This window comes from Mixophyes fleayi, chromosome 4 (genome assembly GCF_038048845.1).
Source record: "Mixophyes fleayi isolate aMixFle1 chromosome 4, aMixFle1.hap1, whole genome shotgun sequence".
Classification (NCBI taxonomy): Eukaryota; Metazoa; Chordata; class Amphibia; order Anura; family Limnodynastidae; genus Mixophyes; species Mixophyes fleayi.
This window is the reverse complement of record NC_134405.1, coordinates 214,692,864-214,719,424: the sequence shown is the minus strand read 5'-3', so window position 1 is coordinate 214,719,424 and position 26,561 is coordinate 214,692,864. Positions and strand designations below refer to the sequence as shown.

General features: G+C 40.8%; 1 protein-coding gene across 4 annotated transcripts in view; it reads left to right on the top strand.

Moving 5' to 3' along the window:
- The window catches only part of CDK17 (cyclin dependent kinase 17), a 176,587-nt gene that overhangs the window by 30,815 nt on the left and 119,211 nt on the right, over positions 1 to 26,561 (top strand). Inside the window, exons 1-2 of one of the 4 annotated variants that reach the window (XM_075209325.1) lie at positions 13,412 to 13,845; positions 21,826 to 21,977. The exons of 1 other annotated variant lie outside the window; for it this stretch is intronic. The gene's annotated coding sequence lies outside the window, so the exon portion shown is untranslated. Of the gene's footprint in view, positions 1 to 13,411; positions 13,846 to 21,825; positions 21,978 to 26,561 lie in introns of those variants that run through there. 2 more of the 4 variants (XM_075209328.1, XM_075209324.1) reach the window with 2 other exon arrangements.

The window sequence follows — 26,561 nt, the reverse complement described above, 5'->3', positions numbered from 1 at the left end:
GGCTATGGCACATTTCTCTGGGTTAGCTGTTAACCCTGCTGACCTTAATGAAGCTAAGACCGCCTCAACTTTGGCTAAATGTGATCCCCAGTCTGAGGTATAAAGTCCAAGTAAGCAGCTGCATAAGCTGTGTGAGGTCGTAACAATTTATTCATAGCCCTTTGGAAGGTGGCAGGTGCCCCATGCAACCCAAAGGGTAGGACTTTATATTGATAGAGACCATCAGGGGTGGAAAATGCAGTCTTTGGCTTGGCCGTGGAAGTCACGGGAACTTGCCAATAACCCTTTGTTAGATCAAGGGTTGTTAAATATTTGCTACCAGCAAGATTTTCCACTAGATCATCCACACGTGGCATCGGATAGGCATCAAACTGCGACATACTGTTTAGGCGCCTAAAGTCATTGCAGAACCTAATTGTCCCATTCGGTTTTGGGACAAGCACAATGGGACTATTCCATTCACTAGTGGACTCATCAATTACATCTAACTGGAGCATCTTCTCGACCTCCTTTCTCACGTCCACCCGTCTGGCTTCTGGAATACGATACGGCTTCTGCTTTAAATGACTCCTGGCGCAGTGACAATGTCGTGTTCGATTAAGGTAGTGCACCCAGGAATGGAAGAGAAGACATCCCTGTTCCGGCGAATCATTTCTTCAGTCTGTTGTCTCTGCTGAATGGACAAGGCTGGCTCTATGGGCACTTCAGACTTTTCAATGGCAGTACTCACTACCTGAGGAGAGGTTTCCTCATCATGCCAAGGTTTAAGGAGGTTCACATGATATATTTGCTCCTCCCTTCTACCTAACTGGCGGACTCTGTAATTGATAGGACCGACAGCCTCTAGAACTTCATATGGACCCTGCCAATGGGCGAAAAGTTTGCTTTCCTGGGTAGAAACCAGGACTAGGACCTTGTCCCCAGGCTTGAAAGATCGAACAACAGCACTTTTGTCATAACTTTTCTTCTGTCGTTCCTGAGCCTCTTTTACATGTTGCTGCACAATGGGCCCTATCTTTCCTAGCCTCTCATACATTTGGGACACAAATTGTAACAGATTTGGCTCCCTGGGACCTTGCTGCTCCCACCCTTCTTTTAACATATCCAAGATACCCCTGGGCTGTCTCCCAAACAATACCTCAAAGGGACTAAACCCTGTTGAAGCTTGAGGTACCTCACGGATGGCAAACATCAAATAGGGAATAAGAGTGTCCCAATTTTTTTTCTCTTGAGCCACTGCTTTCCTGAGCATGTGCTTTAATGTGCGGTTAAAGCGTTCCACCAAGCCATCTGTTTGTGGATGGTATACAGAGGTGTGAAGTGCCGTAACCCCTAGCAACTGGCACATGTCATTCATCAGTTTAGACATGAATGGAGTACCCTGGTCTGTGAGAATTTCTTTGGGTATTCCCAAGCGTGTAAACATCAATACAAGTTCTTTAGCTATGGTGCTGGACTTTATGTTTCGTAGGGGAATTGCCTCTGGATACCTGGTTGCATAGTCAAGCACCACTAGTATATATTGGTGCCCACGTGCTGATTTTTCCAGTGGCCCCACAAGGTCCATAGCTATCCGTTCAAAGGGAACTTGTACTATTGGTATTGGAATGAGAGGTGCCCTGTACATGGGTTTGGGACAGGTTCTCTGACAAATGGGACAGGACAGGCAATACTTTTTCACTGCCATGTGTACACCGGGCCAGTAAAACCTAAGCAGAACTCGTTCCCGTGTTTTATCCTCCCCTAGGTGTCCCCCACAGACATGTGTATGTGCTGCTTTTAACACTAGGTGTACATGGACCTGAGGAACCATTAATTGTTCTACTTTTTCCCCCTGTACAGTAGCAACTCTATACAAGAAATTATTTTTAACAATAAAATATGGTATACCTCCTGCAGGCTGGGCGGCTTTCGCTACCCCATTTACCTCAGTCACACATTTAGAGGTATGTTCCAAAGTGGCATCATTAAGTTGGTCTCGAGCAAAGTCCTGCAGAGGAAACAAAATTGGTATTGCGGACCAGTCCGTATCCTCACTGACAGGCGGGGTGGGCTCATCTGAGAAATCACCGACCAATGCTAGTTTGGACTGTCCATGTTTCTCCAGAGGTGGATGCTTTTGTGGAACTCCTGCTGTGACTCCCAGGATGGCATTCCGGTTTGGCGGTTCCCAAAGATCGATGTCCAGATGTTGTGGATTCTTAAGCGGTTCCTTTAAGACCGGGCTTCTGACCGTTGTATCATTTGCCGGCATGTCCGGCCGGATCCGCTCACCATCATTAAACAGTGGGAAGTCTCGCCCCAAAATGAGTGGATATGGGAGTTTAGGTGCTATGGCAGCTACCACCATAACAGTTTTGTCTTTGATTGTGACTGGCAGTATTGTTCTTTCATACTCCTCTGTCGTGCCATGTACGCAAAGAACCTTCATCTTGGGCAACCATGAAGTTATGGTTTCGGGTAAGGCAGAGCTGGAAATCAATGAGAGTTCACTCCCCGAGTCAACCAAGGCCAGAACAAGGTTTTGGTTGATTAGCACAGTCACCCGGAACAAACAAGGACTTCTTGATGTGGGACTCATGGTAAAACAGCTTGGAAATGCAGGCCCAATATGTGCCACGGAACAGTCCATGGGTTCCGGTAGTTTAGGACACTCTGCCTTAAAGTGGCCTGGCTCACCACATTCAAAACACTTCAGATTAGACAGCTTTGCACCTGGCCCTTTGTCCGTAGCAGTTTTGCCATTGGACCCTGTAGCAAGGATTGTCAAACCTGGCTTTTGGCGCGGCAGTGGCTTTGGCACAAATGCAGGTTCTTTAGTCATTTGCTGTAGCGCACAAAACCTTTCTACCACGGTGGCAAGCTCTTCGTAAGTTTGTGGGTCTGATTGCAGCACCCACCTTTGCAAATCGCGGTTCAGCCCCTGGATGCAGTGATCTATCGCCAGAACTTCAATAATCCGAGAAGGCGAATTCTCCTCAGGCTGCAGCCATTTCTTTAAAATTTTAGAAAGCTCAGCGACTTGCGCTCTGACCGTTTTTTCTTTATCATAGCGCCATTGGTGATAGCGCTGGGCTCGGCCTGGCCCGGAAACTCCAATGCGAGCCAATATCTCAGACTTTAGGAACGATTAATCAGAGGCCCGTTCCTCATCTAGATCCATATAAGCTCGCTGAGCTTCACCAGTCAGGTATGGCGCCAGTCTCTCAGCCCAATCTTTAGGAGGCCATTTTGCCCTTTTTGCAAGTCTCTCAAAGGACACAAGATACGCTTCTATGTCATCACCTGGTGACATTTTCAGGAGTACAGGACCAGGTGGTTCATTTCTGTCATGCCTCACCTGGCTTAACTCTTCTCTTAAGAGCCTTGTGTTTTCCACCTGTGCCTCGGCGACTTGTAGCATCTGAGCTTGCTGCTGTTGCTGCGCAGCGGCCACATTCACGTGGGTTCTCAGTACTTCCTCCATGTTGAAGTCTGCGCGGGTTGGGTAGCGAAAACTTGCTTCCCGGAGGATCCACTCCTGACACCACTTGTGGCAAGAGCCCGCTACTGGTGAAGCACACGCGAACAACTTCTTCCTTTTTATGGTTCTTTATTGTCAGGATGGTAATAATATTTTGATACTGTATACTTGCACAGCAATTATGGAGACCCTATACGCTTACTATACATAGTCCAGCTCTCTGTCCAGATCAGCCAGCTAGCCCAGCGTTGATCTCCCTGAACAATGAAACAAGCAGGGTTTTATACCTGACACTCCTCCCACAAGCCTAACTTGATGGGCAGGTGACACACCCACCTTCCCTTTAAAAGGAAACGCCCATCCCTGGCTCTGTTTAGACTAAGACACACCCTGTCTGTTTGCTGAGAGGAAGCAGCTTTTAAATCATGTAAGTTAACACACTCCAAACTACACATATGTTTTTACCTGGTTTAATCTCCACCTAGGTGCATAACTGTGCCAATGTTTTATTCTGTTTGTATACTTTATCTGCCTCTTGTCAGAAAAATGCCTCCCTTTGTTACAATATATATATATATATATATATATATATATATATATATATATATATAGATAGATAGATAGATAGATAGAAATATATATATATATATATATATATATATATATATATATACATACAGTGTATATATTATTGTGACAAAGGGAGAGGTTTTCCACAGGCTACTAAAAGAGGAGTTAGGTATTTAGCTGGCAGTCTGCAGAGAAAGGCTGCAAACAGAGTTACACATTTATACAGTAGTGGACCTATGTTAAAGAGATACAGGTGGAGATGTGTGCCAAAATAATAGGAAAGAGTCTGATTTAACTTACATATTTGTAAGTTAAAAAGCATCTCTTTCTACGGCTAGCAGCCAGTTGATGGTGTGTCTGCAATCAACCAGAGCACCTGCAGAGGACTCCTTTTTAACAGCAAGGTGGGAATGTCATCCCTCCATCAAGTTAGGACTTTGGTAGGAGGGTAAACTAAACCTGTCTTTTCTTTTGTACAGCGTGACCAATGTCGGACAATGGCTGGTGTCTAGCGAGCTGGAAGTTAGTTTGTGCAACTTTATGTTACTTTGCCATCCTGACAATAAAAGTAAAGTAAAAGCAAGAAGGTGTTCGTGTTTGCATCACCAAAAGTGTGCCCGTGTCACAAGTGGTGCCAGAAGTACAGATGCTTAGTGAAGCAAGTTTCCGCTACTGAACCCATGTAGACTTTAACATGGAGGAAGTTTTCAGAGCCCTTGTGAATGTAGGCATTGCACAGCAAGAGCAGCAGGCTCAGTTGCTATGAGTTGCAGAGGCACAGGAGGAAAACACCAGGCTCTTATGGGAAGAGTTTGCCCATGTGTCCTTCGACAGAGTTGCAAAAAAGGACAAATTGGCCTGCTGCAGTTTGGCCTATCTAACTGACGAAGTTCAACAAGTTTATATGGATCCGAATGAGGAGCAGGCTTCTAGTTATCCATGCTTAAAAGCTGAGATATTGGCTCGCATTTGGGTCTTGGGACCAGGTCGACCACAACGCTATCGTGAGTGGCGCTATGACCAAGAAAAACCGGTCTGAGCACAATTGTTCGGGCTTTCCAACATTTAAAACAAATTGGCTGCAGCCAGAGGTGAATTCGCCTGTTTGGATAATTGAAGTTTTGGCAATAGATCATTACATCTGGAAGCTGGACCGCAGTCTGCAAAGATGGGTGCTGCAGTCCAAATCTCAGAACAGCCGGGAACGGATTAGAGTTGGGTCTAATCTGTAGGTCACAGGGATAGACAAGTTTCCAAATAGGTCTTTCAAGCAAGTGATGTTTATTTGCTCACCCTGGTTGAAGGTATCATTGAGCAGGTAAGATGAAACAAGAAGAAGAATTTTCAATACAAAACTGTGCTTTTTATACAGTTTTGGACACAACCTCACAGGGTAAGCCAGCCCCCTGAGGTTTGAGCTCTTTTTAGAATCAGGATGCAATATGTTTACCAAAACATAGATCTACATGCAATGCAAAGCTATCAATATTTACACTTATCTTTGATATCCTCAAAATTGCTGTAATTTCCCGCATATTGACACAGGAAATCTAACAGTAAGTCTAATTAAACCTTCCTGTGCCTTCAGGTGCTGGACCCTCATACATCAAAAGGTCTAATTAACATGAGATTAACATGGGTCTTATTGCATCAGGTATATACCTCATAATACATTTCCTCTAGAAAAGCTAAAACCAAAAATAAATTTCTTCACCTGGTCTCAGAAATAAAGATATTTCCTTTACCAAAACACACACAATATCAAAATATACATTTGCAATTATAAATAAGCACCCTGCGCAATTTCCTTTAAATAAATGTATACCATAAGTACCATAAGATATTTATAGGTGATCCAGTCACAATAACATTGTCACTCTTCAGAGTTGTCATAAAGTAAAAGCCACACTGCATTCCTGAAGCCAGACGGGTTCCCATGAGAAAGCAGATTGAGAAGATGGTCCAGCTGGACATGACTGAGGAATCAGTGAGTGGAAAAGCCCTATTGTGCTTGTCCCAAAACCCAATGGGAGTATTTGCGTCTGTGACGACTTTAATCGGTTAAAAAGTTCGATACCTACCCTATGCCACTGGTCGACGAACTGAAATTTATCTGGCAGCATTTACTTGACTATTCTTGACTTAACCAAGGGAAATATGCAAGTTCCCCTTACTCAGCCAAGCCAAAGACTGCATTTTCCACTCCTGATGGTCTCTTCCAGTATAAGGTTCTACACTGTGGGTTGCATTGGGCACCTGCCACTTTCCTGCCATGGATAAATTGCCAAGACCCCATACAGCCTATGCAGCCATGTACTTAGAAGACATAGTGATTTATATCTCAGACTGGAATTCAGATCTGCCCAAAGTCGAAGTGGTCTCAGCTTCACTGAGGTCTGTGGGCTTGACAGCTAATCCAGAAAAAATGTCCCATAGCTATGAGAGAAGCCAAATATTTGGGGTACATTTTGTGGGCAAGGGCAAGTGAAATCCCAAATAGAGAAGGTGGAAGCAGTCAGAAACCGGCCAAGACCTATTGTGGGACTGTCCAGCATTTCAGCAGTTTTGGGCCACTGGAGCTACTCCACTTATGGTTTTCATGAACACGCTCCCAGCTGCCATGACTTTGGGGTGTTTGCTATGTGAGGTCACACAATTCCAGCCCGCAGTCTCTCTTTACCTATCACACAGGTTATAGACCTACTGAATCGTCCCAAACAGTGCTCACACCCTCACACACTTCAGGTTTCCACCACCTATTGAATACGGGCAATAGGACCCCAAAATACTGGCACACACATATTCTAACTATCCACAAACTAGCAAGACCCACACCAGCAAAGGGTTAACTCTTCACACCTCCAGACTGTTACACAAATGTAAATGCAAGCACACACAGCTTGTTAATCAAATGTATCAACAAATCACACACAGGCATTCAAAGGGTTAACTTGGCTGAGCTATATTCTTTTTAACAGGCCAATCGATTCGTTAATTAGTATCAAGGACACAACATATTAAATTATAGTTTTAATATACAAAAGTACAGGGCATACAGATATAAAAAATAATGAATAAACAATTAATAGATTGACATAACAAGCAAAACAGTTTAAAATAAAAGGGGTTACATTCAGAGTAGCACTTACGTAAAATGCCTTTTCTGGCCAAGGAAAATTGACTTGGAAGATGGACAGCTTATCAATGTGAATTGATTTCCCAAAAAGTCTGACAATTTGCTGTAACTGGTTTCAGTTTTTTAAAGACACTTCCACACCTCTTCCTACCCCCAGGGGGTTGTGGTCTATAACACTTTTTCAATCACCATTTGCATGTTGTCTGATTTACTACTCAATTCTACTATGTGGTCTAACTTTTCAGTGGAGCGTCACACAGACCCAATTTTATTATTAATAAATCCATTATGACTTTGTCCATCTTTTGATACCAAACATAATGAAATTCTGACAATGTGAGATACCTTTTCCAAAGATATGTGATTTTAGCTGTTCCCTGATACCACCCATACCTGTCATTCATGACCCTGATGTGATTTCTGCTCCTCAGTATGGAGTTCCACCTGGATTTCCCAAAATATGAACTATGAAGACATTTTCCTTTGATGCTCATATTACTATATACCTCTATAGGCCTTCAAAATGCTGCCTGCAAGGATGTCCAGCTGTGACCGGCTCCACAAAGTCTATTCAGGTGTCCAGAAACTTGTATCAGGATATATCTCACAGCAAGAGCCCTTTGAAGCTGCTATAGGTGACATGGTTATTCTCTCACACTGGGATGTGCATAGCCATCACGTACACATACAACAGACTTTCTGTCTTCACATTTTACACTTTAGCTAAACTTATCAATGGATTCATTTGATATAACATATTTACACTGCAGTTATGATGTATCCCTTATAATTAGCTGTAAGTTCTCTATGTTCCCGACAGACATGCTGAAGAAAAGTTATCCAGATCGGTTAGCCTGATCTGATGCTGCTTGGTCAGATCCTAGTTTAGCCCTCTGTTCCTCACCAGTAATACAAGCACCTAACTTCATCCGGAGGTTCTTCCTCTAACCCGATGCATCCGTTGTCGGCTTAGGTGAAGTCTTGTCACAGGGAAAGGATGGAATATAGAATCCAGTTATGTATCTGAGTCACAAGTTACTTCCAAGGGAACAGAAATATGCTACTGTGAGGAAAGAATGAAATGGGCCACATAAGCTCTACACTATTATCTTATAGGCAGAGAATTCTCATTAATTGCAGATCATGCACCATTATGGTTGATGCTGAACAACAGGGAGGTAAACACCAAGCTAACCCCCGCTGGTTCTTGGCACTGCAACATTTTAGGTTTACGGCATAACAGACCAGGGATTTTGCAGAAAAATGCAGTTGCTTTATCACGGAAAATAGCGCTGCTCACAAAGTCTGCACTACCCTACTTGCTGATGCTAGGGGGAGGGATATGTGACAAAGGGAGTGGTTTTCCACAGGCTCCTAATAGAGGGATTAGGTATTCAGCTGACAGTTCGCAGTGCAAGGCTGAAGACTTTAAACACTTATACAGTAGTGTACCTAGTTCAAGGATAAAAAGGTGCTGTCAGGCGCTGTTCCCGCAGTCTGCTCTCTTCTCGGGGACGGCCGCCTCACTCTTCCGGCCAAGAGCGTCTTGTTGATTAGCAACGAGACGTAGCTCCCCTGGCCGGCTTCTCTTCTGAGGCGCATGTGCCTGACGTTCCCCTCGCGCCCCAGTTGCTAGGCAGCAGGGAACTCTGGAGCATCTGTTGCCTGTCAGTGATGTCACTTAACGCCGAGGGGGGGGGGGACCCAATCGGCCTCTGCCTGCCATTATTTAAACTTGCTCTGGCACCATTAGGGTGCCACAGTATCAGGTCTCCTCTACTCCAGCACTTCCCTTGTGTTCCTGCTCTATTTGGTTCTGACCCGGCTTGCTGTACTACTTCTGGATTGTCCCAGTTTTGCTTGTTTCTGCTTTGACTCCGCTTTGACTTCACTTTGGCTCTTTTCTGCACTTTGGTTTGACTCTGGCCCAGTCTGACTATCTGCTGGTTCTGATTTTGTTCTCCATCCTTCAGCTGGTATCGACCCTGGTTCATCTGACTACTCCTGTATTTCACCTATGCTTCGCCAGCGACTGTCTTGGAGAACCGCGACCTGCGTGTCCCTAGCAGCCAAAGCCAAACCTCCTTGCGGGGGTCCCTGGTGAAGACCAGGGGAGCGTTAGACTCCGTGCCTCCAAGTTCAGTAGTTATAACTCCAGCAAGTGAACCACCCTTCACCCGGTCGTGACAGGTGCAGGACATATTTGTGACAAAATAATAATATAGATCAGTGGTTCCCAAACTTTTGCAGTTCGCGGCACCCTTAGAGTCTCTATAATTTTTTCAAGGCACCCCTCCAAAATAATTACTGAGCAGTCCTGTTTTAGAAGTAGTTGGGTCTAAAAATTGTAATAAGTATTTAGGTCAGGACAGAAATACTTATTTAGTTGTATGCAAAAATGCAACCTCTGCATCCAGACACTCTGCCCCCAGGCACTATGCCCCCTCTGCACCCAGACACACTGCCCTCTCCTCACGCTGTCCCCCTCCTTTGTCACACTGTCCTCCTCCTCTGCCACGCTGTCCCCCTCCTCTGCCCTCTCTCACGCTGTCCCCCTGCTTTGCCCTCTCTCACGCTGTCCCCCTCCTCTGCCACGCTGTCCCCCTCCTCTGCCCTCTCTCATGCTCCCTCTCACTGTCCCCTCAGCCGCGTGCCAGCCATAGAAAAACAAACAACACAAAAACTTACCAATCCGCGTGGTGCTGTGACCCAGCATCCTCCTCTCTCACGCAGCTTGTCAGTATTCTGTGACAAGCTGCTTGAGAGAGGAGGATGCTGGGTCCCGTCGCCACGCGGATTGGTAGGTTTTTGTGTTCTTTGTTTTTTCTATGGCTGGCCCGCGGCACCCCAGTGACAGCGCCGCGACACCCCTGGGACCCGCGGCGCACACTTTGGGAACCGCCGTTATAGATTATGATTTAACTTACATTTTGAAGTAGTTTTGAAAGTGTCTTTATTCACAGCTAACAGCAAGCTGACAGGGTGTGTCTGCATTGGAGCTAATCAAGCAGAGCACCTTATGAGAACTCCTTTATAAAGGCAAGGTAGGAGTGTCACCTGTCCATCAAGCTAGGACTTTTTCATTTGTGCAGTGTGACCGATAATGAATAAGTCGACCGGTGTCTAGGAAGTTGGTCTAGAAAGTGTGTGGAACTTTGTATTATCTGTTACTCTGCTGTCCTCACAATAAAAGAAAAGAGCCAAGAAAGAAGTTGTTTGTCTGTTCATCACCAGAAATGTGCCCATGCCACCACACACACATATATATATATGTGTGTGTGTGTATGTATATGTATATATATATATATATATATATATATATAAGACACACATACACATATATATATATATATATATACATATAGATGTGTATATATATATATATATATATATAAACACACACACACACACATATATATATATATATATATATATATATATATATACATACATATATAGATATATGTATGTATAAGTGTGTGGATATATATAATATATGTCAAAGCAGGCCGCTGTATGGCGGCAAGCTATACCACCACTTTTCCATTTCTCTCCTTAATGTTCATATAGATTAAAATAATTGTTATGTGATATATAAATGTTGCTTTGTATTAAGGATCACTTTACAAAACACTGTTTACCCTTAATGAGTGGTTATATTATAAAATTCATATCTAGCATGCAATATGGGATGTAGCTGAAAGGTCGACAAAATGTGTACACCAAAAGTTTGACAGTCATCATGTCAACACAGTTATAAGATCCACAGTGATGTCTACATGTTCAAAATATTGACACAGTCAAAATGTTTACATGAAGCACTATATTTAAAATGGAAAAACATGTATAAAAATAAAAAGTTAAAAATGTTAAAAAAAAACCAAAAAACGTCGAGACCCTCCCCATCCCCCTAAACAGCTTATCCAACTCTAGTGTTGTCAGCCTAGACTGATACTAGACAGATCGGGGGGCAACAAAAAGTGTGAGGTCCGATTTTACTATTACCAAGACTAGGCTCAAGTCCTGAGTTCAAACCATGGGAAACCTCAATGTTAAATATATGGCTGATCAGCCATAAAAGCTCAATTGCACAGGGAGCTCTTAGGAACTAGTATTGCGCTGCATATGAGGGGTTTTATTTTGCCAAGCCAAAGATCCTTGGATTTTTTACAGGTGAAGACCTTGGATGTAGGTGAGCAATAAAGAGGGTAAATGGGAGTTTTTATTTCAATGAAAACTGGTGTCTGCTTTTTATTTACATTTTTCCTTGCTGTACTACAGGTCCCTTCTGGTCCTGGTAGTTCCCCAAGTGCTAGCATGTCCTGGCAGCCATGGATATGCTGGTGTTTGTAGTACTAAAAGTGCCAGTACGCCCAAACGCTTAATGGCAGCCTGGGAATGCTGGGACCTGTAGTGCACCACGGATAAAATGGACTTTTACTATTAAACAATGATTATTACTCCACACCTTCCTCCCCAGGCTTTATGTTGACATTTTGACTGTCAACTTTACAACCATGTACACATTTTACATGTCGACATTTTGAACATGTAGACATTATGCCTGTTGACATTTTGGTGTACACATTTTGACTGGACAAAAAGTTTTTTAGCTTTAACAAAGCATACAGCAGCGAAACACACTGGAGATCTCATGTTCTTAATCTATATGTTAAAAATGAATTAGTCCACTAATCTACATGTTACAAATTAATCAAACTATATAACATCAGTGTAGCATTACAATGTGGCTTGGGAGGGATCGTTAGTGTGCTACTTTTAGTATTATATGCCGATTATTTCGAATTTGCTATCCGTGTGTGATAGTTTACTCACCACAATTTTAGGTATCTCTAGCACTGATCATAGATACCCACATGGAGTAAATACATTTTAGCAAAGTATTTGAATGTGCCATAGTCTGCGAGGGTCAGTCAGTCTATAATATCTATTATAACTACTTCTAACCCATTGACTCGCTACTTATGAGAAACAGTTATTACATGAACCAGAGACTATTTTTTGTAACATTATCAGAAAAATCTAAATTATCACTTACATTAAAAATATGTCGGTCTTAATTGGTACTAATCTGTTAAATACTAATCTAAAAATCCCCAACTACCCAATAACTCCATGATCTAAGAGCATAACTAACAGCTCTTTAATCAATAATTACTAAGGATCCTATTACAGCTATAATTAGCCTACACTGATTTATATCTTGAGGACACATCACAACGTACTATTTAGATAAATATTATAATAATGAGATTATTCCCAACATTTGGTTTTAACTCACTACACTACATATTTTAATAAATTCCCTGAACACTGTTTTTATTGAGATAATATAAGTCAATATTTTAGGAAAGAAACAAAGTTGTGTTTATTTACTGTGGTCGAAGTGAAAATTTAGATGTGGTGGTATGAAAAATGTAATGAGAATCTAAGTTAATGGAATTTGATACTTTTACAATAAAGGCAGTAGAAGTGGCGGTGTACCACTGTATACCAGACCACTCTGATCACTATATATATATATATATATATATATATATATATATATCAGGGGCAAACGCAAGATTTGTAGAGGGGGGTTTCCACACCATGCCGCCAGTGGGGGTGACAAGCATGCATGGGGGTGTGGCTGTAATTTTAGACAGTGCTTGGATGCTCTCCAACTCTTATCCCCATAATATACATGGGCAATGTTGCGTGCACTCCTGCTAGGTGCACGCAGCTCTCCCTTTTCAAGCAGAGCCGTGTGAAGTGGGGGCAGGGTCCTGCCACCTCAATTATACAGTACCCCAGGCTTGGAGGGGGTTTGGCAAGCTCTATGACCCCCTCCCCTCGGTTTGCCTGTATGTGTGTGTGTGTGTGTGTGTGTGTGTGTGTGTATGTATATATATATATATATATATATATATATATATATCTTCATTGTAATTTAGGTGATTAGGTAGACTTGTTTTTATGAGAAATAACGCATCCCCACTGTACATTATTACATGTAATATAAATCACCTCAGATTTCACTGACACGGATAAAGGCACTAGCCCTAACGCCTCTGTGAGATGTCATATCCATACAGTACAGAAGAGGGTACATTCTCCCATATAAATAAACGTAACTTGTAAATGTGAGAGCCAGGAGTTCCCTGGAACGTGTAGTGAGCGGCTGGGTACAGCAGGGGGCGCCGCGCTGTTGTTATCGGTGTATTACTCCTCCTCAGTGTGGTGTCAGGCAGGGGGCGGAGATGGTGTTACTGCGTTCAAAAAAAAGCGAGATCGAGCAGGATCCTGTCTGGGGAGTGTAATCCGGTGGAGACGTCAGTCTTGTTGGCCCGGGGATACCGAGGGGCGGCTGTCACGGTGCCCCCAGCCTTGCCGTGTAAGCAGGACGTGTGAGATTGTGCGGAGAGTGAAGGGATTTTTTTGCTCCGCATCTGTATTAAACTGCCCCGGGGCTCGGGAGCCATGTTGTGTGCGGAGCCCGGTGATGTGTCGGGGTCATGACACTACAGCGCTGGTACACCTAGCGGACTGGGACACGGAGGAGAGCCGGAGAGGAGGCAGAGCAGATACAGAGACAGGAAGATCCCCCGCAACCACTGCTGTATCCGGCCTGCAAGGACATCACATCCCTGTGTGTGATCAGCAGCCGCTGCTGCCTGTGAGTAGTGCTGTGCTCATCTGGGTGATAGATAGGGGGTCATATAATACTGTCCCCACCTGGATATAGCCGCCCCCATCCTAACTTGTGTGGAGCCCCCTTCCTAGTCCACACACGGTGGCTGTGGCATGTTTTCCTGCACAGATGTACAATGTGCCCCCCTCTTCCTGGTCAGTGTCGTACCCCTTCCTGGTGCATTGTTAGGGAGAGCGGGCTAAGTGTACATAGCAGGGTCCTTCCTGCCAGTGGTGGGAGGTCGCCTCTTTTGTCATCATTTTCAACTTTAAATGGAAAAAAATGATTTTACAATCACCACCTTTATTTTTCATTTGGTCCTGTGTCAGAAATTATTTTGTGGAGAAAATACCCTAACACTGGTTCTCTGGTCAACAATAAACTCCTTGTCTTTGCAGAAAAACAATGTGTGTTGTGCTCCTCTGCTTCTACTTGGGGACTCAACCATGTCTTCTGGGTTTTTAGCAGCCTGCATGCTGTTTAGAGGATATGTGTTATGGCTAACCGCATTTAAACACCTCTCATGAAGTAATGAAACAGTTTATTGTTACTGTGTCATAGGGCAAGCACATTTTGATTGCTTTGTTTGGCTAGGTATGGCCTGAATTATTATTTTTTGTGCATTGATTGTTGCACCATCACGTATAGTGATTGTAATATTGTGTGTGTTGTGCAGTGTTTGTTGTAGGTTTGTTTTGTTAAGCATTATTTATATAACTGATTTGATATTTATAACATTCCAATATGTTGGCTAAAGTAAGTGAACTTGTTTACATTATTTCACTCAAAGTAAAACAACAACAAAAAAACCAATAGGTAAAATGAATAAAATATTTATTTGTAGATTTTTACCACCATAAATATAACCTCAAACCAGTTTCCAAAGTTGTAGTGTTTTTCAAAATATAGTAATCCTATTTTTAGAGCGATTGAGGGAAAATAAAAACAAATCAACTATTTTTAAAACAAGAATAATAGCCAGATTTGTTTATATGTTCAGGTGTGAATGCAGCCTTTTGCTGGTTTTGGGAGATCCTTTTGCTGGTTTTGGGAGATTGTACATGCATTTATCATTTTTGTGTTTTCATTTTTAATATTTGTAGTGCTTCTGGTTCGTATTGATTAATTGTAATGTAGGTTACAACATGGAAAGTATGTGACTAGCAGTGTGACATTTAAGCTTTGTTACCCTATGTTAATGTAAACCCTGATGAAACCCACCATTGATATAGATCCTCATCTACTGGAGAAACTGTTACTGTTACAAATGGTGAAACTGTTTTGCAGGGGGCTGGTAGTGCATTTTAAAATCAGAACTGTAATAAACCCTTTTTCCATCTGCATAATGATGCTCATGGATGTTTGTTTGTTTTTTTGACACCCAATGTTAACAGTTTAGCATTTACATAATGTTGGAAAGACTGATCCATCTACACAGTGTTTCTGCAATGAAAAGTTTCCATAATTGTAATTTTTCTGCGGTTACTGTAGATCTTTAGATGCAGAGTGGTCATTACTTTTGGTTGATTTTGTTCTGCAGCATTTTTGGTTTTATTTATTTAGGGGGTATTGACAAGTTGGCTTCCTGTTGGCAGATAGTATTTAGGTTTTTATTCCATTAAACAATTGTTTTTCTATCCGTTTCACAACTATTTTGCAGAGCATTGGGAGTGAAAATGGTTAAGCATGATCTATTTGTTATTGCTTCACACACTGATGAAGTGTTTCTGTTTTTCTGCATGTGGATATTTTCTGTAATAAGTGCTAAATGTGTACCTCTATCCCTTGCCAGGAGTGTTTAAATAGTCTACATACACATAGCAAGATCCCCATCTTTGAATTGAAGTGACTCTGTCTTGTTGTACACTAAATTGGCAGCACATTGTTACACGTGTGGGCCCTAGTGCTAAATACAAGGGTCTGTTCAATCTAGAGTTTGGGTCGAGTGGAATAATCTATCTTGTTTTAGTTGTTAAGCTCAATGTTCACACAGTGACCGCCTTGTGCGTAGATGTTTGATTTAGCTTTTGAATATTCGATCAGATGAAGCTATCGAAATAATAAAAGTAAAAAAACTCTATTGGACATTATAGAATTTGGAATTAAGCATTGAGATCGGCCTTTATGTACAATTTAATGTTTTGGGGTTTTTTTTTTTTTGTGTATGTCCATTTTCCCCAAAATAACATTCAGCAGAGGTTATTATAAGAACAAAAAGCACAGTGGCCTAGTGGTTAGCACTTCTGCCTCACAGCACTGGGGTCATAAGTTTGATTCCCGACCATGGCCTTATCTGTGTGGAGTTTGTATGTTCTCCCTGTGTTTGCTTGGGTTTCCTCCAGGTGCTCCGGTTTCCTCCCACACTCCAAAAACATACTGCTAGGTTAATTGGCTGCTATCAAAAATTGACCCTAGTCTCTGGCTGTCTGTGTGAGTGTGTGTCTATATTAGGGAATTTAGACTGTAAGCTCCAATGGGGCAGGGACTCATGTGAATGAGTTCTCTGTACAGCGCTGCGGAATTAGTGGCGCTATATAAATAAATGATGATGATGAAAGTCATGTGTGTACATACCCTTAGGCAAGATGGTTTTCATCTGATCTATCTGGAAGGGGGGCAAATGCCTACAAATTGGTGTATGCAGCCTTTTCATACAATGACTTTTTGTTTATTAGAGTAGCCCCCCCCCCCCTTTTCTTGGAGTTGGCTCCAAATATGACCTTGTGGAAGGGTAAGTTTTGGAAGATGGGCTCTGCTTTTATTGCCCTAAACATATACCACAGAGTGGATGTGTGTGGAAGGCCATCACATAGCATTGCATGCATTTGTGTTAAACACTTCAGTTTCTACAGTGACCTAAAATAAATAAAATGTGCTAGGTTCATGTCACAGCATTAACCTCATTATTCTAAATATCTCTCAGTACCTTAAGGGCTAGTCTACACAAGTGATTCTTAGAAAACAAGTTACAAAGCGAGTTATCTCTTATGAGATCATGCTTCTATGTGTTTTTCTTACAAGTTGTTGTTTATTTATTTTGTATTACTTTTCTAGAGGTGATCTTCTCCAATTGCTCAATGCTACATTTCAATCACCTTGCGTGAGCCTTAGATTATTAACCTTATCCATAAATTCTAGTGGGATGAGCAATTAATTGGTCACTCAATATCTTAGGCGATTCTAGGCAGGAAATGCTCATTGACAGAAAGATCATTTGTTTGTGGTACAATTGCGTTTTGTACTCTTAAGTGATACATCTCGTGAGATGTAATCCCAGGGATTGAACATTACATTCATCAGAAACCAGTGAATTAATATGCATAAATGATGTGTACATGACACTACTCCACATGTTTGCTTACCCTTATGACACTTATACACGTGACATGCATTTATTATAGAGTTATATCGTGCAACAGCCAGTTCACTTTTGCTAGTTTTCATTAATCTTCAGGTCGAAAATGTCTTGTGTCCACACTTATTAAGTTTATATCCTGGTCGATTTATCAGGGAAACCTAGTTGTGCAATATTTATTTGCTTTGATTTGTCGTATGTTAAAGCCCTGGAAGTAGTAGCGCATTGCTAGCACTATCTGTCTACATCCCAAGTGAAAACTGATGAGCTTGCTCCTGTCTAAAATATTTCTATGCTGTCCTCTGTACAAGAGAAATTGCTGTTAAAGCTCCAGGGTATTGTTTGCCTCACTTCTGAATGACCCTCTGTCATGCCAGGCTTGTATGATTTATTGTACACACAGCTAACAAGTCTCTCTATGTGACTAACGCCGCTAATAAAGCCTTTAGGTGCAAATAGGATGTTTTACTTCAAGGGTTTGCAGATGTTGCTTTATTATCATTATCTAGACTTTATAGGTCTGCAAAATGTTTTGCAGTACTCTAAATATTGTAACACAAAACAATCTCTAGCAATGATGGTAGATTGAAGTAACGTTTCAGTATTTTGGGTCCATTTTTAGTGCACCACATCCATGTTTCACATTTGATTTTAAATGTGCAGAACACAATTGACACTTACAGGAATTTTAAGTACAAATAACATTTTACCATTTAGGCTTCTCCTGCTTAACTTTGGTAAGCAGATATATATTTGAGTGCGCCTCCTAGAGTATATGCTTAACCTGCCCAAGACCTATTTTAAAATTATGAAAAAATAACCTTTTTATTAAAATTGCTTAAAACAAGCTTAAAGAACTTTCAACTGTCATAACCATTGGCTGAAAATATCATGTAAACTCTATGAAGATCCGGATTGTGAGTGCATACATACTGCAGGATTGGTAGGATGTTGTTCCATAGCTGAATGAGATCCATTTTTCTGTTGAACAATCAAAGCAAACGATGGTCTGTGCTTTGGAAGCACTATCTGTCGTCGTCTTAAGTGTACTCATTAATGTGTTATCGGGCTGAACCATCATTTATCGAGTGAATTGCCAGATAATTGGCTGAAAACACTGTAGTGTGTACCCAGCCTTAGTGACTGTTGTGAAAGATCTCTGTAGAGGCCGCTCGCGGCTGAGCCGCAGAGTTGAACCACAGTTGTGGCCTCTAACAACGCAGGGAGCTCAGTAGGCTCTAATGCTTTAGAAAAAGGATCAGCATATTCATCAAGAGCACGCTGATAGTTAAAACATATTACACAATGCTTTGCAATTTGAGAATATGAACAGTTACCAGTATAATAGATTGTATTGATAAAATCTCATGGAGATTACATTCATAAACATGTCTAAAGTGTGGCTTAGTTTTCTGTGGTTTTGCCTCTTTTACCTGCATTTGTGAATAACCTCCTAGGGACTTGTTCAGCAAAGCTCCAGAAATCCTTTTTTACTAATGCTGTCATAAACAAGGACACATATATTGCTTGACTAATACATAGGCCATCCTATAGATGCCAGTCCCTATGAAAATGAGAGAAATAATACACTGCTGCTTTTTGGTTTTCTGAAAAGAAATTACTGCTTTCCCAGAGCCACCATTTCCATGTTGAACCATAGAGCAGAGATGCAGAAGAGATGAACCTTTACAATTCTTTCTCATGTCATTGGTTTCCAGTTGTGTGGACCGTATGCTTTACTCACTAGTATAAGGTTTGTATGAGAACCTTTAATTAACTCCCCAATTCCTTCATGTCTGTAAGACTGTGGTACATAAGCATTGGTTGCTATGGTATCTTTGCTCATTATGTCAGTGAGAAGCTAAAATGCAGCTTGCTATGTGTAGGTGTTAATAAAGTGACACCCCCACTCTATCTTTTTAGCTGTGGGTATGTAGCTTTTCTGACAGCCATAAGAAAAATAAGGGTAACCCATTCTTTTGATTGTTTGAAATGCCTCATGTAGTATTAGTGACATTATTAAAGAAGTGGAAGCAAAAATTGTTAAAATCTTTTTTTTTTCTTTTTAATTAGGCCGTGGATTATATTCTGAAAATTTGATCCATTATCATTTATTATGGGCAGTTCTAACACACTCCTCTGTATAGCACAACACTACTCTGCAGCGTGTATACTGCAAAAACTGTTAGCTGCCAGGTCTGTTACCAGTTTTAAAGCCCTAATAGTTCCCAGCTATGCATATCTGTTGTCTGGACTGTTAAAAACATGTGAAGCAGCATGCTTCTTGTCTTTTTATTTGTTTTTTAAGCTTGCAACTAGTGGTGAACACATGGTAGGTATTACACTTTAATGTGCCTATAGTGTAATGCAGTGACCATATTTATTAGCTACTTAGATGAACGTTCTGCCACAGCAGTCTTAACTGATTCAACCTTGTAATATATAATCCTCTATTTGAATACGTATAGGTTTGTCATGTTTGTCCTTCCTGCACTGCTCATGTCTTGCATTTGGGTTAAATGACCCAAGTTTGGTCATCTGTTAAAAGATGACTTGGCATACATAGATTTTAGCAAAATATCTGATGCTGTTTGGTCCAGATAACTTATAAACAAGCTACACGTTAGGAGTTAATGTTTAGTTCAGTGTGTATGAAATTGGATAAAAAATGAACAGACTGTTGCCTGTTGTGTGTTTTTTTTTTGGAGGAGCTGCAGGTAAAAACCGGTGATCCAACTATACTCGGGTGTCAGATACCATTCTGTGTCAGTTGTTTGTAAGTGACTATGCAGAAGTCTGTGTGTCAGAAAAAAAAAGGGCATATGTTGCCTACCAAAATCTGTAGGGTTGATATTTCATTGAAGGTTTATAAAATGATTTGACTGTGCTTCAGGAATGCACAGTGGATGCCTCGGTGTAGCCAGGCAGAAAATAAGGCCAGTAGAATTTTTGGCTTGGTTCCATTGTGCAGAGGTTGGTGTCCCAGTTTTGGAGATTGTGCTTTCAAAAAAAAAAAAAAAGCGGTCCAAAAAGAGGCTAAGAACTTGTACTCTTGTGGACATATCTTGTTTATAAAACTTTAAGGATCTCAATATGTACATCTTCGAGGAACGAGGGGACATGATTGACACATTTAAGTAGTTAAAGCTTTTCTGCAAGGTTCTGAAGTGTAATGTTTCCAAAATAAACTGATGTCTATTGCAAGGGGGAGCACATGAGTAATGTTATAAATATATTGTTTTACTGAAAGAGTAGTGTCTTTGCATAAACTCCCAGCAACATATCAGTAAATATTTTTAGAAATGGTTTAGATAAACACCAATCTCTTCTGACCAATTTATCAAAAGGTAAATAAGAGCAAAGAAGATAGACTGATTTGTTTTCTAGAAGTGTAGAAAAAGAGCTACTGTGTCTGCAGCATACATTATTTACCCTACATGCAAAAAAAATCTTTGCATTTGCACCTCCTTCAGTGCAAAATGCTTTTCTCGCCTGCAAATTCTGCACAGGGGCATTTTTCTGCTTCATGCATTCCTCATTAGTTGTGGGCTAATTAATGGTCAATGTTAAAGTATTAATATTTTACAAGAATAGCAGGACGCTTGTAAACCTGGGATCTGTAAATTGTTGCTATGCAACCCTTTTCACATGCTATTTTAGAAAGGGCTTCCTGGTACAATAAAGGCTTACGTTACATAATGCATCAATCTGTGTATTAAGAATTGATTTGAGTTCTGTACCTGTTCTCATAAGTTAGTACTATTTGTTTTATATATATATATAGCGTGTTATTATGTTGAAACTTTCAAACATCAAACATTGTTGATACCTACATAATGTGTACATCTCTGGACATTCCAGTACTTTACTAGATGATCCTTTCTACACTACACAGCTGAGCTATAGCTCAGTATACACATATATTGTGCAGATATTATGGTTATATTTTGTTGCCTGCAAAGAAATGTTTCTGTTGAATTAGGATGGCAGGTTGATCACTTATGCTGTAGAAAATATGGCTTCTATCTCAAACAGCAGTGTACAATTTTATTTGAGGCCTTATCCAGTTAGCGACATAATTTGTTGTGAGTGGAAATCTTTGACTTGATAAGAGGTTGGTTTATTCAGTTGACCTTTTGACACAATAGAAATGAAATGTGTTTGCTCATTTTGGGGAGGATATATTGCTGGTAAGTTGTTAATGATTCCTTTGTATAATACATTTATCATTTCTTCAGTCTTATTGGTTGAGAAACTTTTGATTTTTACATGGAGATCAAATAAAGTGAATAGTGTTAATACAGCAGGACACGGTGTAACTTTGCATATTTATTCCAAGAATATGTATTGGCTCCCTTGTGTATAAAGTCTCAGACCGTTGGACAAATCTGTAAGGTGAACTGTTTGTGATGGGTTTTTGTTTTTTCCATGCTTGTGTGTGTGTGTAAAAGTCATGCTTTAACGGGGAAAACGTTATTTGGTTCTAGGGTTTATACTTGTGAAATTGTGTAAACCTGATGTTTAAGTGAGTTTTGAAAGTTTTTATGAAAAAAAAAAAGAAAAAGTGTACGGCTGTTTGTTATCCTGTTGCGTTTCTGTTCCATATCTAGGTCCACGTTACTATTTTTACAGTGGTAACGAGCGAAACATGATGATCCATAGCGGTGTCTACGTTCTGCCCTTACTGACGGTTAAAGTGTTCAATATGGAGGTGGAAATGCCTATTTATTAAGTACATAGGACCATGGATCAGACAAGTGCAGTAAGTGCTTATTGTTAGAGAAAAATTAAATCTAACTATATAAAAATTGTGAAGATGGTGAAATGACTATACACTGCAAACTAGATATTGTGTGTGTTCAATTCTCATTACATTGTATCTTAATTGGCAAAAAGCAAAATGGTTGGGTAAACAGGTAGGCATTTTGCTGTAACCAGCTATAGATCTTTTGGTCTGCTTTTGACTCACACTCTTATATTACTTTCAAGCAGCAAATCAGAGACTCAAAGTATGCATAACTGGTATGTCAAGAATGCAAGATTGTGACTTGTTTGGACAAGCAGGTATATCATAAGATGAATGCAGAGTTCATTCTGTCATTGTTTACTCAATTCATTTACTTGAGGATTGATTAGTATCGCCCCAGCAAAGGGCATGGACTAGGAGCGGTATGTTGTTTGGCTGCCCAGGATCTCAGTGTGAATCATTGGACCTTTAACTAGGGTGACTCTAAGAACATTTGCTGACCAGATTTTTTGATACTTTGCAGTCATGTATAGTGTTGATATCGATATGGATTTTCCTGCAAAATTCTGGTGGTTTTATTTATTATTAGTACTGGCTACCCCATTCATTTTTTTGGGTATATATTGTTTAAAACAAACAAAAACAAACCCATACTCTTAGCATATTACACAATTATTTGCTCCCCAATTGAGAGCTTATGCTCTTGAGGGGGAAGGGGGTATTTTTGTACTTTGGGGTACTTCTTTCCAATCAGCTGGTGCATTTTCTTAGTTTGTTAATTTTTTATAAGACTGTTTTTCAGCTTTGGGAATAAAGAATTAAAGTATATATTCCGTAACTTAATTTAGGCTTGACTTTAATTACATTGAAGATTACATGCTTTGTATTGCTAAAAAATCATGAAAACCCATAAAGTCTAACCATATTAATCATCATCATCGCCATTTATATAGCGCCAGCAAATTCCGTAGCGCTTTTAATGTTAGAGTTTTTTTCACTTATTTCCCTCCCTCCTTTATCATGCTTGTGTTACGATTTAAATGCCTTAGTCAGTATTTGCACAGGCTTACCTAGGGCGCGGAGTCTAACGGCCTTCTGGTTTTCACCAAGAACCACCGCAAGGTAGTGTGGGCTTTGCTGCCGAAGAACCGCAGGTCGCGGCCCCCAGGTTAGCCTACTGACGTAAGGGAAAAGGTTCTAAGTGATGGATTGTCAGACAGGCAATATGATAAAGCGATGCAAGTATAGGCACTAACCGTGAATTCCAGGGTTTGTAGGTCTGGAGCAGTAACCGGTAGATGCACGGAGTCAAATGAGAGTGTAGCAGGAGATGGGTCCAGGAACACAGCCGGGTCGGTACACAGGAGATATCGGGTATACGGTGCCAGAGGGAAATCCAGAGAGTAGTTGATAACACAGCCGGGTCGGTACACAGGAGATAGTCCAGTACGTGGTGCCAGGGATAAGCCAAAGAATAGTCAGGTCACAGCCAGGTTGGTACACAGGAGTAGGAGGAATAGAGGGATATACAGGGAGCAGGTTCACAGGAGTCAGGAACTGTTAGCCAGGAACAGGAAACACATTGCTCTGACACAGGCAGCGTGTCAGAGCAGAGAAGATATAGCTGTTTGAATTCCCCGCCCAGGAGTCACATGATCAGCTGCAGGAAGAACCCGGAAGTGCGGGGGCGCCATCAGGAGAAGCGCTGCACGGATCAGATACCGCTGCTAGACCACGCTGACAGCGCAGCGGAACGAGGATCAGGTAAGCTCATAACAGCTTGCCATTACGCCTTGCCCGCTGACTTAAGTAGGTTGTGCAAGTCTGGACACACCACGATTAATATAACTTGCTGCCATGGAATGGGTTGATTTCATTGTACATTTGTAGTTGTACTGATAGCTTTTCATTCAACTTGCATTTTAGGTTCACAAATTGTGTCCATAGGGACCTACACTTTGGGGGACTTCAATTGGCCGCATTGGAAAAAGTAACGCGGCCTGTGCACTATTACCGATATTACGGTAATAAAGCGCATAAGTACCAATAATACAGTAGTTTCATCGCTGACTTTTTGCTCACGGCTCTCTGAGCCACGAGCAGAAATATGTGTTAAAATTATCGTATTAACGGAAATACGCTTGACAGGGAATTCAATTCCCCCCAGATTAAAGCAGCGTTAATTCTACTGTCATTATGGTAAATTTAACCTGGCTTTCTGAGCCGCGAGCAAAAAGCCGGTGTTGAAATTACCGTAATAGTATCTAAGCTCACTATTACCGTAATAACGCGCAGGCCGCATTACTTTTTACAGTAATGTGGCCAATTGAATTCCCCCTTTGTATATGATGTGCATCAAGAGGCCACGCACACATCCATAAATTGAACACCATTCACTGCACTTTCTGTGGAAATAGATTGTCTATTTTCACATTGCTCTTTTAGTTGTGTCTACTCTTATCTTGGATTTCTTCTTGCTGCTTGTCTGTTTATGTACAGTGACCTCGCAGTGGTCAAGGTTTCCAACTCCTGCTAGAACGGTTTTTAACAAGGTTCTTTTTTCCTTGAGAAGTCAGACTGCTGCCAGGCTTCAGCATAGATGTTTACACTTCCAGCGTTGGGCTCTTGCCGGTAATTCAAGAGCTTGAGCTGTACAACATTTTGGGCCAGCTTTGTAACAAAATGTAAAGTTTAAAGTACAGCACCCTAATTATTCCTGGAAACAAGGCTGTTCTCTGTGTAAGTTCATAAAAGGATGTCTGTATTGCCCTCACCACATTGGCTCACTTTTTAACTTTGTGCTACCTTGAAATATACATAGGTAATTATATACTTATTGGAGAACCGTGTTCTTCATGATTCAATAGAATTTCACCTTTTTAAATTTATTACATTACCGCCACCATTTAAAGAGCAAGTAAAGTAATTATTGTACATTACTTTATATTAGGGGCTATGTATTGTTGAGCTGAATAATATAATTAAAACAACTGGTGTTCTTTCTTATGTGTCCAATATGCTCTGCTCTATGACCTAGTAGATTGATTGGAGGTGCTCCTCTTTCTTAAATCCCTCTGTAGCAGCAAAATTAAGCTGGGCACAAATCTAAGCAATTATCGTGCAGATCACATGATTCACTACTATTTGGTCAGATATTGCAAGAGTGTGTACGCACCCACGACCATGTTTTATTTGTACCAAAACACATCGCATCTGTTGTTTTTAGTTTTCTAAGTTTCCTAAAAATCACAATCGGCGATGGAACAATATTGGATAAATGTTGAAGTTTAAACGCACTCACAACCAGCGGTGTAGGCAAGTCATGATTTTTTTTCAGAAGCTGGTTATGAGAGATGAAGATCACAGTCTGAAGGTTAATTATACAGTATATGTGTGTATACATGAATCTTCTTGCTCCATCTGGATTTTCAATCATTGGTGAAATTGCATCTGAAGTAAGATTGCACAGGTGTGTACCCAGCTTTATTTTAAGTGAATTATTCATGTTGTTTGAATCTCCCTATACCAAGAAAGATAAAGCATAAGTCCAGCAATTTCATTTTTAATGGTGAAAAGAGGAAAACTTAACTGGGCCAGAATAACTTAATTGTGGCTGTGTAGTCAGTAATTTGCAGCTTAGCATTAATTACCGAAGTTAACTTGGCATGTGTAATCATTGCTCAATATTACCAATGCTGTATAAAAGGGAGGTGGCTCAGTGGGTAGCCCTGCTGCCTCATAGCATTGGGATCATGGGTTTCATTCCAACCAAGGCATTCTCTTTGTGGAGTTTATATGTTCTCCCCGTGTTTGCGTAGGTTTCCTCTGGGTGCTCTGGTTCCTCCCACAGACCAAAAACATAGTGGTAGGGTAATTGGCTGCTGACAAAATGGACCCTAATGAGTGTGCATGTGGTAGGGAATTTAGAATATGAGCTCCAATGGGGCAGGACTGATGTGAATGATTACATAATCTTTGTAATTCAAATGGCTCCTTAATTGTACTTCTTAGCTGCCTGTATATTATTTTTATATCTCTCCTAGAATGACTTTGCTAGAAAGGAATTTTTTTGAGCAAAGTCTCTCATGGGCATGGAAACATCCTTGTTTCTGTTGAAATGGTATTCTGTTTTGTTTTCCAGTATGAGGAACATATACATATACTGTCTCTTTAAGTCGTTGCAAATTCATTTTCTCCAGTTTTCTGACCCACTGCACATTTAAATCAACATCAAGTATGAGTATGTATGATCTTCCATAATGTGCTTTGATATACTATATTTGACTTCTGTAAATATTATACCAGTATAATAAGTGAGGTTGTTGGAATATTGCAAAGTTCCCTTTGTCATGTATTATGTGTGTGTCTATCCATTTCTCTACTGCTTTGTTTTTTGCTTTTGCGATACTATTGTTTCGGGTTTAGAAAAGGTGTCTCAACCTCTAAAACTGACTCCCTTCCAATGAGTCATATTGACACACCACATTATCAATGAACATTGTACATTAGATAAGACTTGATCATGCACGCTGGGGGAAAAACAAATCAGCAAATTTGCCAATGTAATTAAACGTCTACAGACTATGTCCGTTTAAAATA